The sequence below is a fragment of the Microtus oregoni genome, unplaced genomic scaffold (assembly GCF_018167655.1).
Source record: "Microtus oregoni isolate MIOR12 unplaced genomic scaffold, Mior012 000014F_ref0000157, whole genome shotgun sequence".
In the NCBI taxonomy this organism is placed as follows: Eukaryota; Metazoa; Chordata; class Mammalia; order Rodentia; family Cricetidae; genus Microtus; species Microtus oregoni.
The window spans coordinates 47568204-47578879 of NW_024543073.1; the positions used below are offsets into that span (position 1 = coordinate 47568204).

Below are 10676 nucleotides of genomic sequence, written 5' to 3' on the forward strand. Positions count from 1 at the left end.
CCTGTCTTACATACAAAACAAGGCAAGGCAGGAAAAAAAAACAAATATTAGTAATTAAGATTGGAATAAAAGACTCTGTATTTGCCATAGCTAGGCTACCAAGATATGCAGGTTATATGGCAAATTGTTCTTACTGAAATTGCTAAGTCTTGTAAATTTATCTTTATTCAGTAAAATCTGATGTAGAAAGACACAAATGTATTTGATATGTTTCTGGCATTGCATGCTCATGACAGTTATAAGTATGAAGTTATGAAGGAATGAATTTTGAAACGGGTATATTTATAGACAGTATTATATATTACTGAAACAACAACAAAAACCAAGAGCATTACTAGGTAATCCATAAAGAACAAAATTTCAAAGTTGTAGGTAGACATACGATTAGTAACAATGCTGGTCCAGTCCTACCCTTCCTAAGGCCAAAGGAAGACTCAACAGTGCTGACCTAGTAGATCTTAAGCAGATTCAGACTCTTCCTTGGTGATCCTCCCTTGGTGGCTTGCCTCAGCATAGCAGAGTGAAGAGAACATGGCGGGGCAGCTGAGCCAGCGCTGTGGCAAAGTTTGCTTTTTGTTATTGCTTACCCTTCTTCCCTTTTCTTCCTCTACACTTGCCCATCTCTTCTCCTCTGTCTTCTCTTATTACTCATCTCCCCACCTACTCGGAGAAAAGTTCTCACATTGCCCAAGCTGACTTGAAGCTTACTGTGTAGCCAAGGACACCCTTACGCATCTGAGCCTTCAGCCTTGGCAGCCCCAGTGCTAGGAGTCTAAGCATGGATCACCACACTCGCGATCTGAGGTGCTAAGGACTGAACCCAGGACTTCATGTCCTGGTACCAACTGAACCACATCTCTTGCCCCTCCCTCATTTCTCTCAGCTTTGAACTCTTGGTTCTCCTTCAAATTCGGTAATAAAAAATGATCAAAGAGTTGTTTGGTTTACTCTGTAATCAAAAATGACCAAAGAGCTATCTGACTTACAGTAACAGTGGTTTCCCGAAAGTCGACACTGGCAGTGAAATGCCTTTCCTTGTTGGGGGTTTCTATGCTGCTGGCCTGAAGCCCACGTGATGGCCTCTAGTGATTCCCATGCCTTTCACGGCTGTGGACATCTTCCGTGTGGGAAACTCTGTGAAAGTTGATAAACCACCCCAAGGCCAAGGGATTCCCTTTAATCTATCGGTGGCAATCTTTTAGTAAGTGCTGGCAAGGGCAGCGGGCCACTCCTCTGACTCCTGATGGTTACCAGAGCATTCCTCAGAGAGGATGTTTTCAAAGCAAACGTTTGAAGTAAGCACCAGGGATCCATAGGGCCATGCATGTGGCGGCATCTGGCATTTATAAGCACAACAAAAGCTCCTTCCTCTTTCTTAATCTTTATCCCAGATGGGAGCGTGGCTCAGTACCAAGAAAGTTCTTCCCAGTTTTTCTTCCCAGAGAAAGCTAAGCCAGAAGCAAAGAGCGCCACTGGGAAGTGGCCATGGGAATGTGGGTAACAGCTTTCAACCCTTCCCTGCAAAGTCAAAAGGACCATCGGGGACCTGGGGTCTGATATCAGCTGTAAAGGGAAGCAATGGCACCAACACCAATTAATCCCAACCCATCTTCAGTGGATGATGAGGTGAATCACGGCGTGGGAGACTCTTTGCTATTTCCCAGCACTTAAACCTATGTTTGACATCTTTGTTTGCAAACTGTGTATGATCATGGTTTCTTTAGTGCAGAATCTGAGCTCTAAAACAGTAAAACAAACATGTCAAATATTTATCCGCATGCTGTCCAAACACACACCAAGTGTTTCTGTGGTTGGTTTGAAGTCATGCTTTGGGGTTTTCTGTATTTATTTATTTGCCCTTTAACAATGCGAATGTCCTGTGTGAGATTCTAGGGTGAGAGCCGGGAGACGTGGATCTTTTGAGATGGTGGGAGAGACTCAAACCACTTCTTCCAGGCTGGGAAAGCTTCCTGTAGCGAGTAGAGATGAATTTAAACAAGACGTAAAAAGGAATTTCTCTGAGGAAATAAAAGGAGCCTTTAGTTGTTCCCCTCAGACAGATAAAGACTACCTGTGTTCTGGGACAAACCATGGTTAAGTTCAGACAGAGGGGCTACCAGAATCATCTGCAGTGCCTAGTAAAACACACACAGGGGGCAGAGATGTGGCCCAGTTTGTAGAATACTTGTTTGGCTTGCATCAAGCCCTGGGTCTGAGACCTGGTCCTGAGTGGTGGTGTGTTCCCGCCATCCCAGAACTTGGGAGGAAGATCAGAGAGACCAGAAATCCAAGGCCAGGCTGGGGATTTGAGACCCTGTCTCAAAACATAGCAGGGTCCAAGAGATGAGCCAGGGAGTTACTGTTAAGTTTGCTAACCTTCAGTTAGCATCTTCAGGACTCTTGTGATGGCAGAACTGACTCTGCAAACTGTCGTTTGAGCTCCACTTGAGTGCTGTGCCAAGCTCACACAAATGCGCGCACGCACACACACAAAACCAAACAATCACCCCCAGAAACAAAAGCCATACACACAGTTCTGTCCCAGCTTCTTAGCCAATTAAGACTTGAGTATTTCCTACTCCCCGCCCACAGTATTGCACTGAACCCATAGCTGTGTAAAGGCTACAAACACTAGGCAGTAACCCAGACTTAGGCACCCTGATAAGGGTGCAACTTCCATTACCGCTGCCTGAGGGTTCCAGTTTCTCCACCTCCTCCTCAACTCTTATCTCTTGGTTTTGTTGGTTGCCAGTTTATGAGGTTTGGGGTGATGTTCCCTGATGGTTTTTAATGGGCGTCTTTCTGATGATGTGCAGTGTTTCCCACATGCCCGCTGCTATTCATATGTATGGGTTGAACAAATGCTTGTCCTAGACTTTGTCCACTTTAAATAAGGTTATTAAAATTTTGCCATTGTGTGGGTGGTGGTGGATCACTCCTTTAACCCCAGCACTGGGGAGGCAGAGGCAGGCGAACTCTGTGAGTTGGAGGCCAGCCTGGACCACAGACTGAGTTCCAGTACAGACTCCAAAGCTACACAGAGAAACCCTGTCCCGAAAACATAACAAAATAAAACAAAAAATTGCCATTGAATTGTAGGATTTCCATATGTATTTATTTTGCATACTAAACGCCTATCAGATGTATAATTTGAAACATCTCCACAGATTGCTGGTTCTTCAATAGAAACTTTTTAACATAAAGTTATTTGACTTTTTTGTTGTGTTTTGTTTTGTTTTTATTTCTGGCATTTTGGGAGTGACATCCAAGAGATCATTGATTTCCCAGGCCTGGACCGTGAAATTTCTCCCCGTTTTCTTCTGAGAGTTTTACCCTTTTTGAAGTGGTTTTTTGGTATCGTAGAAGCAGAGGACATACTTTCAGTAGAAATTACCTTTTCCTTCACTCTGTGTTCTTGGAAGATCAGGTGGTTGTACACGCGTGGGTTTGTTTCTGTGTTCTCCACTGTGTGTGCGGTGTGCCTGCTTTTCCTTCACTCTGTGTTCTTAGAAGATCAGTTGGTTGTACACGCGTGGGTTTGTTTCTGTGTTCTCCACTGTGTGGCAGTGTGCCTGCTTCTGTGCCAATACCACAGCGGTCTATTTACTGTAACTTTGTAGGTAATACCCTTTAAAAGCAGGGCGCATCAGGTCTCCAGGTTTGTTTTTCTTTGTCAGAACAGTTTTGAGATGCGCTAAGCTGTAGCTCATGGGTAGAGGTCTTGCCTGGCATGCAAAAGACTGTGGGTTTGATCCCGAATGTCAGAGAGGAAAAAAAAATCATGGATCGGGTTTTACTGGGTATGGTGGTTTGGCTGAGAATAGCTCCCATAGGCTCAGATGTTTAAATCCTTGGTCCCCATTGGTGGCACTGTTTGGGGGAGATTTAGAAGATGTGATCTCACGGGAGGAAGTGTGTTACTTGAGGTTTCACAGCCACATGCCCATTTAGCGTGCTCTCTCGAGATGCTTGGAGTTCCAGACGCGAGCCCAGAGCTTCTGCTCCAGCCACCGTGTCTGCTGCTTGCTGCCATGCCTTTGCCCTCCACCAGGTTCTTATCCCACTGGAGCCACAAGACAAATAAGGTCTTGCTTTTTGTAAGGAGCTGCGTTTTTGTCCTAACAGCAGAAAGGGAACTAACACCTTGAGTGTGGACTGCATGCTTGTAGGGTTTTCACAGGGACGCCACCGACTCTGTGTATTGTTTTGAGTCATGCAGGCCTCTGTATACTAAATCTTCCAAGCCATGTCTGTGGCTGTCTTCTCATTTCTTTTGGTCTTTAGTTTGCCAATCGCAGGCTCTGTTGTAAGGACACAGCGCCGTGGTCTGTAAAAGACATCCGCGTTCTGGGTCAGAAGAGTGAACCTTCAATCCTGATGCAGATGTTGACTGGAAAACATGTTTCCACAGAGATCCCCAGTTTCCTTTCTGAGAGGTGAAGATGTCACCTGCACTGCAGGTGACTGTGGAGATCTGGTGTGTGTGTGCTAATGTACCTGGTACGTAGGAGCCACTCAATAAGTTCCGTCCTGTGACTCTCTGGTTGTTCTTCCTAGGACATGGCTGGTTTCCCCTTATATCCATCCGCTCATCAGAACTCTGATGGTGCTGTAAGGGACTGCACTGTGCTGGAGTGTTCTCTCTGATTTCCTCTCTGTCTGCCTTTCTTTCTGCCCTGTGATCTTAGGTCACATTGATAACCTGGAATTAAATTTCCTTTTTCCCTCTGTTAACATTTGGGATCAAGCCCAGGGCCCTGTGTGCTGGATAAACTCTCTACATGGCTGGCCCTACCTACAACCTCATTCTTTCTTACTTTCTGGACATCACTTGCCTTGATTGCTCTGGAAACTTCATTTTCCAGAAATCTTGTCTCTCTTACTCCTGTTTTATTTTGAAACAGAGTCTCACTATTTTTTCCCCTCCTGAAAAGGGGGTTTCTCTGTGCTGTTTTGGAAACTGATCCTGGAACTCGCTCTGTAGACCATGCTGACCTCAAACTCACTGAGATCTACCTCCTACCTGCTGGGATTAAAGGTGTGTGCCACTACTTCCTGGTGTGAGTCTCACTCCTTTACCCTATCTGTCCTAGGTTGTAGATCAGGCTGGCCTTAAACTCATAGATATCCACCTGCCTCTGCCTGCCAAGTGCTACAATTAAAGGCGTGCGCCACCATACTTGGCTAGTTTTAATTGTTAATTCTTTTTTGAATTTTAAACAATTCCATTTTGTATATTTATTGTGCATGGCTTAAAGACATTTTGTACAAGTACTCTTTGGGTATGGAGTGTACCTCTTCCTCCCCAGTTCCCCCGTTTTCTTCCTCTCTTCTCTTGTTAGTTCCTTTATCCTGCACAGTTTCACTTCTGCGTTTTTTTTTTTGCTGTGTGTGCATACATGCTTTTTGTATTTATACAAAAACCAGGACAACAATTGAGAGAATATGCTATTTGTTTTTCTGAGACTGATTTAATTGGCCCACAGTTAGGATTATCTGTAGCTGTTTCATTTTCTGTAAATGATAGAACTTCATCCTTCACTTTGAAGAACATTCCATTGTGTACACCACCCAGTTCTGTTTTTTACCATTTCCACTGTCATTGGACACAGGCTGGCTGCATGAGTCTGCAGTTCTTGACAGTGCTGCAGAGAGCACCAGTGAGCACGTATCTCTGTGTTCTGTCACTTGGGCATCTTTTGGTAAGTGCCCGGCAGGGGAGTAGTGCATCATATGGTAGGTCTAATTTTAGTTTTTGAGGAACCTCCATTCTGTTTTCCATCATTGCCAGACTCATCTTCGTTCCCAGCAGCAGTGTGTAAAAGTTCCTCTTGTCCACATCCTCGCCATCCACTTTTGTTGGCTTCCTTAACCCCTGCCATTCTGACTTGGGTAAGAGAGAATCTCAGTAGAGTTTTAATTTGTGCTTCTCTGGTGGCTGTGAAGTTGGGAACTTTTCATGCATTTATAGGACAATGGTATCTCATCTCTTGAAGTCGATTTACTTTCTTAGGCCATATATTGATTGGGTGATTTGATTTCTTGTTTAGTTTTTTAAGCTCTTTGTATATTCAAGATATTAATCCACTGTAGAATACACCGGTAGAGAAGATTTTCGCTTTTTCTGTCCCTTCACTCAACTGTGTCCCTCCTTTGTCATGAAAAGGTTTCTTTAGCTTCAAGGGTCCCATTTATCAGCATTTATTTAAAACATGATTGACAGAATACAGACAATTCTCCTGCACCAGCTGGCCTTACTTCCTGAACAACCAGGAAACATGTGCCTATATCGTACAGTGTTTTCTCTGTTTTTCCACGAGCAGTTTCCGAGTTTGGGGTCTTACAGTAATGACATTGACCGATTTGTCATGGGTTTTTGTGCAGGTTGTGACACAGGGCTCTAGTGTCTTTCTTCTCCACGCAGTCATCCGGTTTTCCTAGCACCATTTGTTGAAGAAACTGTCTTGTCTCCAATGTATATTTCCAGAGTTAGACAATCTCTCTCTCTCTTACTCTCTTGTTCTTTCTTTTTAACAACGGAGTGCCAGCCAATGTGGGATTAGCTGGTCTGTAATTCTCTACGTAGACTTGACTGACTTCAGACTCAGAGATCTGCCTGCCTCTGCCTTCCCAAGTTCTGGGATTAAAGATTCATGCCACTGTGTCCAGCAATTTCTGAAATTTTGATAAAAATTATGTGCCTGCACAGGTTTGTGCGTGGCTCCTCTAGTGGGCCACTTGTATCCGGAGGTCTTTGTGTTGGTGTCGTACTGTCCCTGTGGATCTAGAGAATGACTTGAAATCAGGTACAGTGATGCCTCTGGTGCTATTGTTTTTATTCGAGACTGGATTGGGGAGGGTATTTAGAGCCTTTTGTGTTCTTATGAATTTTAAGTGTTTTTCTATTTGTTTGAAGAATGACATTAGCTTTTTGATGGCAGTTGTATTGAGTCTGTAGATTATTTGTGGTAGGATGGACATTTTTCCAATATTGACTTTTACAGTCCACAAGCATGGACATTTTCTACTTCCTAGTGCCACCTTCGTCTTCTTACTTTGGTGTTTTACTTTAAAAGGTCTTTCACTTTCTTGGTAAGTTTATTTCAAGGTATTTTGTTTTTATTGATTTATGTTTTGAGGCAATTGTGAATGGGATTCCTTGATCTCTTTCTTATCATATGCGGATTTTAAAATTTTTGTTTATTTTTATGTGCACTGGTGTTTTTCCTGCATGTGTGTTTTTGTGACAATGTCAGATCCCCTGGAACTGGAATTACAGACAGCTGGCTGTGAGCTGTCCTGTGGGTGCTGGGAATTGAACCCGTGTCCTCTGGAAGAATAGCCAGTGTTAAGAACTGAGCCATCTCTCTGGCCCCCATATACTGATTTTCTTTGTATGTTGACTCTGTCCTTTCCACTTTTGTGTTTCTCCAAACTAAGAGTTTCCTGATTGGATTCTGAGAGTCTCTACATAGAGGAGCTCACCACCTTCCCTTTCTATCTCATTCCTTTCTATCACTTTCCTTTCCTTCTCCTGATGTATTGTTCTAGCCAAGATGTCAAGCACCTTGTTGAATGCAGGAGGAGAGAGTAGACACCTCAGCTTGTTCCTGACATTAGTGGACTGCTTTGAGGTTTTCCCCATTTAGGATAATATTGGCTGTAGGTTTCTAGTGTAAAACCTTCATTATACTGACATGCATTCCTTCTAGTCCTACCTTCTTCAGGCATTTTATCAAGGAGGCATGCTATAGTCTGTCAAAAGCCTTTCTTCATCTATTGAGATGTCCATGTGATTTCTGTTTTAAGAAATGTATGTGATAAATTGCATTCATTGATTTATGTATGTTGAACCATACCTGCATCTCTGGAGGGAAAAAAAAAAGACCACTTGACCATGTTGATCTTTTTGATGTGTTCCTGAATTCTCTTTGCAAGTTTTTGTTTGTTTGTCTGATTGGTTATTTTTTTTTTGAGAATTAAAAAAAAAAAGATTTACTTTATTTTTGTTCCTGTATGTGGGTTTTTGCCAGCATGCATGTCTTTGCAGAGTTCAGAAGAGGGCGCCAGATCCACTCTGAGAAGAGGAGTTTCCGGTGGTTTTGAGTGCCTTGTGGGTGCTGGGAATGAAATCCTGCTCCTCTGGAAGGAGCCAGTGCCCTTCTCAGCTGCCAGAATTTTGTATCTGTGTTGATGGTTCGGGAGCATTCAGTAGAGTCTGACGTCTTCCTTCTCATCTTATGGACTAATTTGAGAAGCCGTTGTTTGGGGTGGAAGCATCACCTCAGCTCCTTGCACCCACCCTTGGAGCGCCAATGAAGCAGGAATAAAGCAGGATGGTCCATTTCAAGCCCCTTCCCCTGGGAGTCGCCTTGGTCGGGACTCCACGTCCGGGAAAGCCTGCCAAGCATTGATCCCTCCCCAGGGATGGTCAGGACCACTCGGACAGACTATTTAGGCTGCCACCCAGAAAAGGAACACTTGGTCTCCGTGTTTTGCGTGGTTTCCCCATCTCTTTCCCTTGCCATGCTTTCTCGGGCCACCCAGGAGCGCTGCATTAAACGTGGGCATCTTTTATTCGGTCTAATTTGGTCTGATTGGAATTATTTGTGTCGGTAGAGAGGCTCCTCTTAAGAAATGCATAGCAGTCGTCATGTTGGGTCTTTACTGTCTGGTAGAAATCAGGAGGGAATCTTAGTGAATCTTGAGTTGGGAGATTTATTATTATTATTATTATTACTTCTTCAATCTCACTGACTGTTATAGATCTATCTAAATTATGTATCTTAGTTTAAATTTGGTAAGTCAAATGTATCTGAAAAATTTTTCCACGTAGTTCAGGCTGGCCTCAAACCTGAAATATAGATGAGAATGGGCTTGAATCCCTGACCCTCCTGCCCTCCCCCTCCCAAGTGCTGGGATTACAGACATCTGCAGTTTGTCTGGGTTTGTGCAGTGCTGTGAACTCAACACAGTGTTCTTTGCATACTAGGCAGACACTGTATGTACTGAACTATGTCCCCCAACCTAGGGATTTTCACAAAAGCAAATTAAATCAATAGTTTGCCTTTGGAAAAAAAAAAACAAAAACAAGGCATGAAGTGTGTGTTACCCACAGTACCATAAGGACATCTTTGCTTATGTTTTCACAAGTCAGAAATCAGAGAAGGGACCACTGGAGGCCTGTGCCCCAGTGAGAACAGAGTAAAACCGGAAAGCAGTCAGGGATGCAGCTGGCACACGACAGGACGGGCAGGAAAACAGAAGAAAATGCCTGGAAAATTTGTCTATCTGGCCCCAGGCAAGAGCACCACAGAAGACTCGACAGAGAAGTTATTTCAGAAGGGAACAGCTGGGAAGCTATCCCACCAAGCCAGGAAGGGGCACATCTGAAAAGCCACCCCACTGTGCCAGGATCACAGGGAGGAGACTGTGAGAGGAACAACTCATTCTGGCTTTTATTATTAATTAGTTAATTAATTAATTTTGGTTTTTTTAAGACAGGGTTTCTCAGTAGCTAGGGAGACAGCCCTGGAACTAGCTCTGTAGAACAGGCTGGCCTTGTACTCACAGAGATCTGCCTGCCTCTGCCTCTGGAGTGCTGGGATTAAAGGTGTGCGCCACCACTGCCCGGCTTCTTTCTTTCTTTCTTTTTTTTAAGACAATATCTCATAGACCTCTCCCAGGCTGGCCTCTAACTTGCTGTGTAGCCAAGAATCCTCCTCCCTCTAACTTGTGAGTACTGATGTTGCAGGCTCTGTTCCACCATGCCCGGCTTCTGGTGCTTAGGATGGAACCCAGGGTTCCATGAATACCAGGCAAGCACTCTGTTAGTTGAGGGACACCCTTGCGTGCCCTCCCATTCTCTTTCTTCCAGGTCTCCTGGGCTCACGCGGGGCACAGAAACCATCAGGATTCTCTTGCAAGGAAGGAACAGAAGAAGGAATGATGGGCAGGGACACGGTGCTCTGAGCCAATGCCCAGCACTCTCGGCTGCTGTAGGCAAGGATGAGAATCAATTCACTGTAGCCATTGCTGCACACAGGAAGGAGCGCGTGTGCAGAGCTGATGTGTACAGACGGCTTGCAGTGTGTGTTACATGTGTGTGCACACATTTTTGTAAGACTTGGGAAATTATGGAATTTTAATTGATACATAGAAATTGAGTGATGGGCTCTCACTTTCTGCAGATCTCTGACGGGCTGGAGTTTGGGGGTCAGCTTTCCTGATTTGCTACAAAGGCTGCCTTCCCCCATTCCCAACCCCAGAGGCTTGTCAAGTTCACAGTGGAGAAATCCCCATTCTTCTTGGCCACACCTCCACGACCTATGACCTAGATACTGTGCTCTTTCCCCAGATGAATTCTGCACATTTTAAAAAGCTGGTGTCTTCATCTTTTGAGGTATTTCCTGGATACTTAAGCAGTCTTTTCTACTTGCTCGTAAGCTTGGTAGAGGAAAGGGGTGGGGGAGGGAGCCTTTACTTTATTGTCTCCTGACTTAGCTGACAGGATCAGCAGAAAACTAATTGTGACTTCCTGTTTCAGCTAGCTGGAGCTTTTAATCAACATATTAACAGCTAATGGTATTTTCGAAGTTTACTGAATATGTAAGCGATACATTCTAACCAGAATTTCACGTTGCCACTCTTTTTTATTTTTTTAAGAATTTTTATTT

At 44.1% G+C, this 10676-nt stretch overlaps 1 long non-coding RNA gene across 2 annotated transcripts; it reads left to right on the forward strand.

Moving 5' to 3' along the window:
- The first annotated feature begins 5825 nt into the window (after window positions 1-5825).
- On the forward strand, window positions 5826-8535 carry LOC121455630. Of its 2 annotated transcripts, none has more exons than XR_005975527.1 (3): window positions 5826-5892; window positions 6710-6806; window positions 8034-8535. It is a non-coding gene; the product is annotated as an uncharacterized LOC121455630 (long non-coding RNA). The 2 variants fall into 2 exon arrangements; XR_005975526.1 differs by having other exon boundaries at window positions 8051-8535.
- The last annotated feature ends 2141 nt before the right edge of the window (window positions 8536-10676 follow it).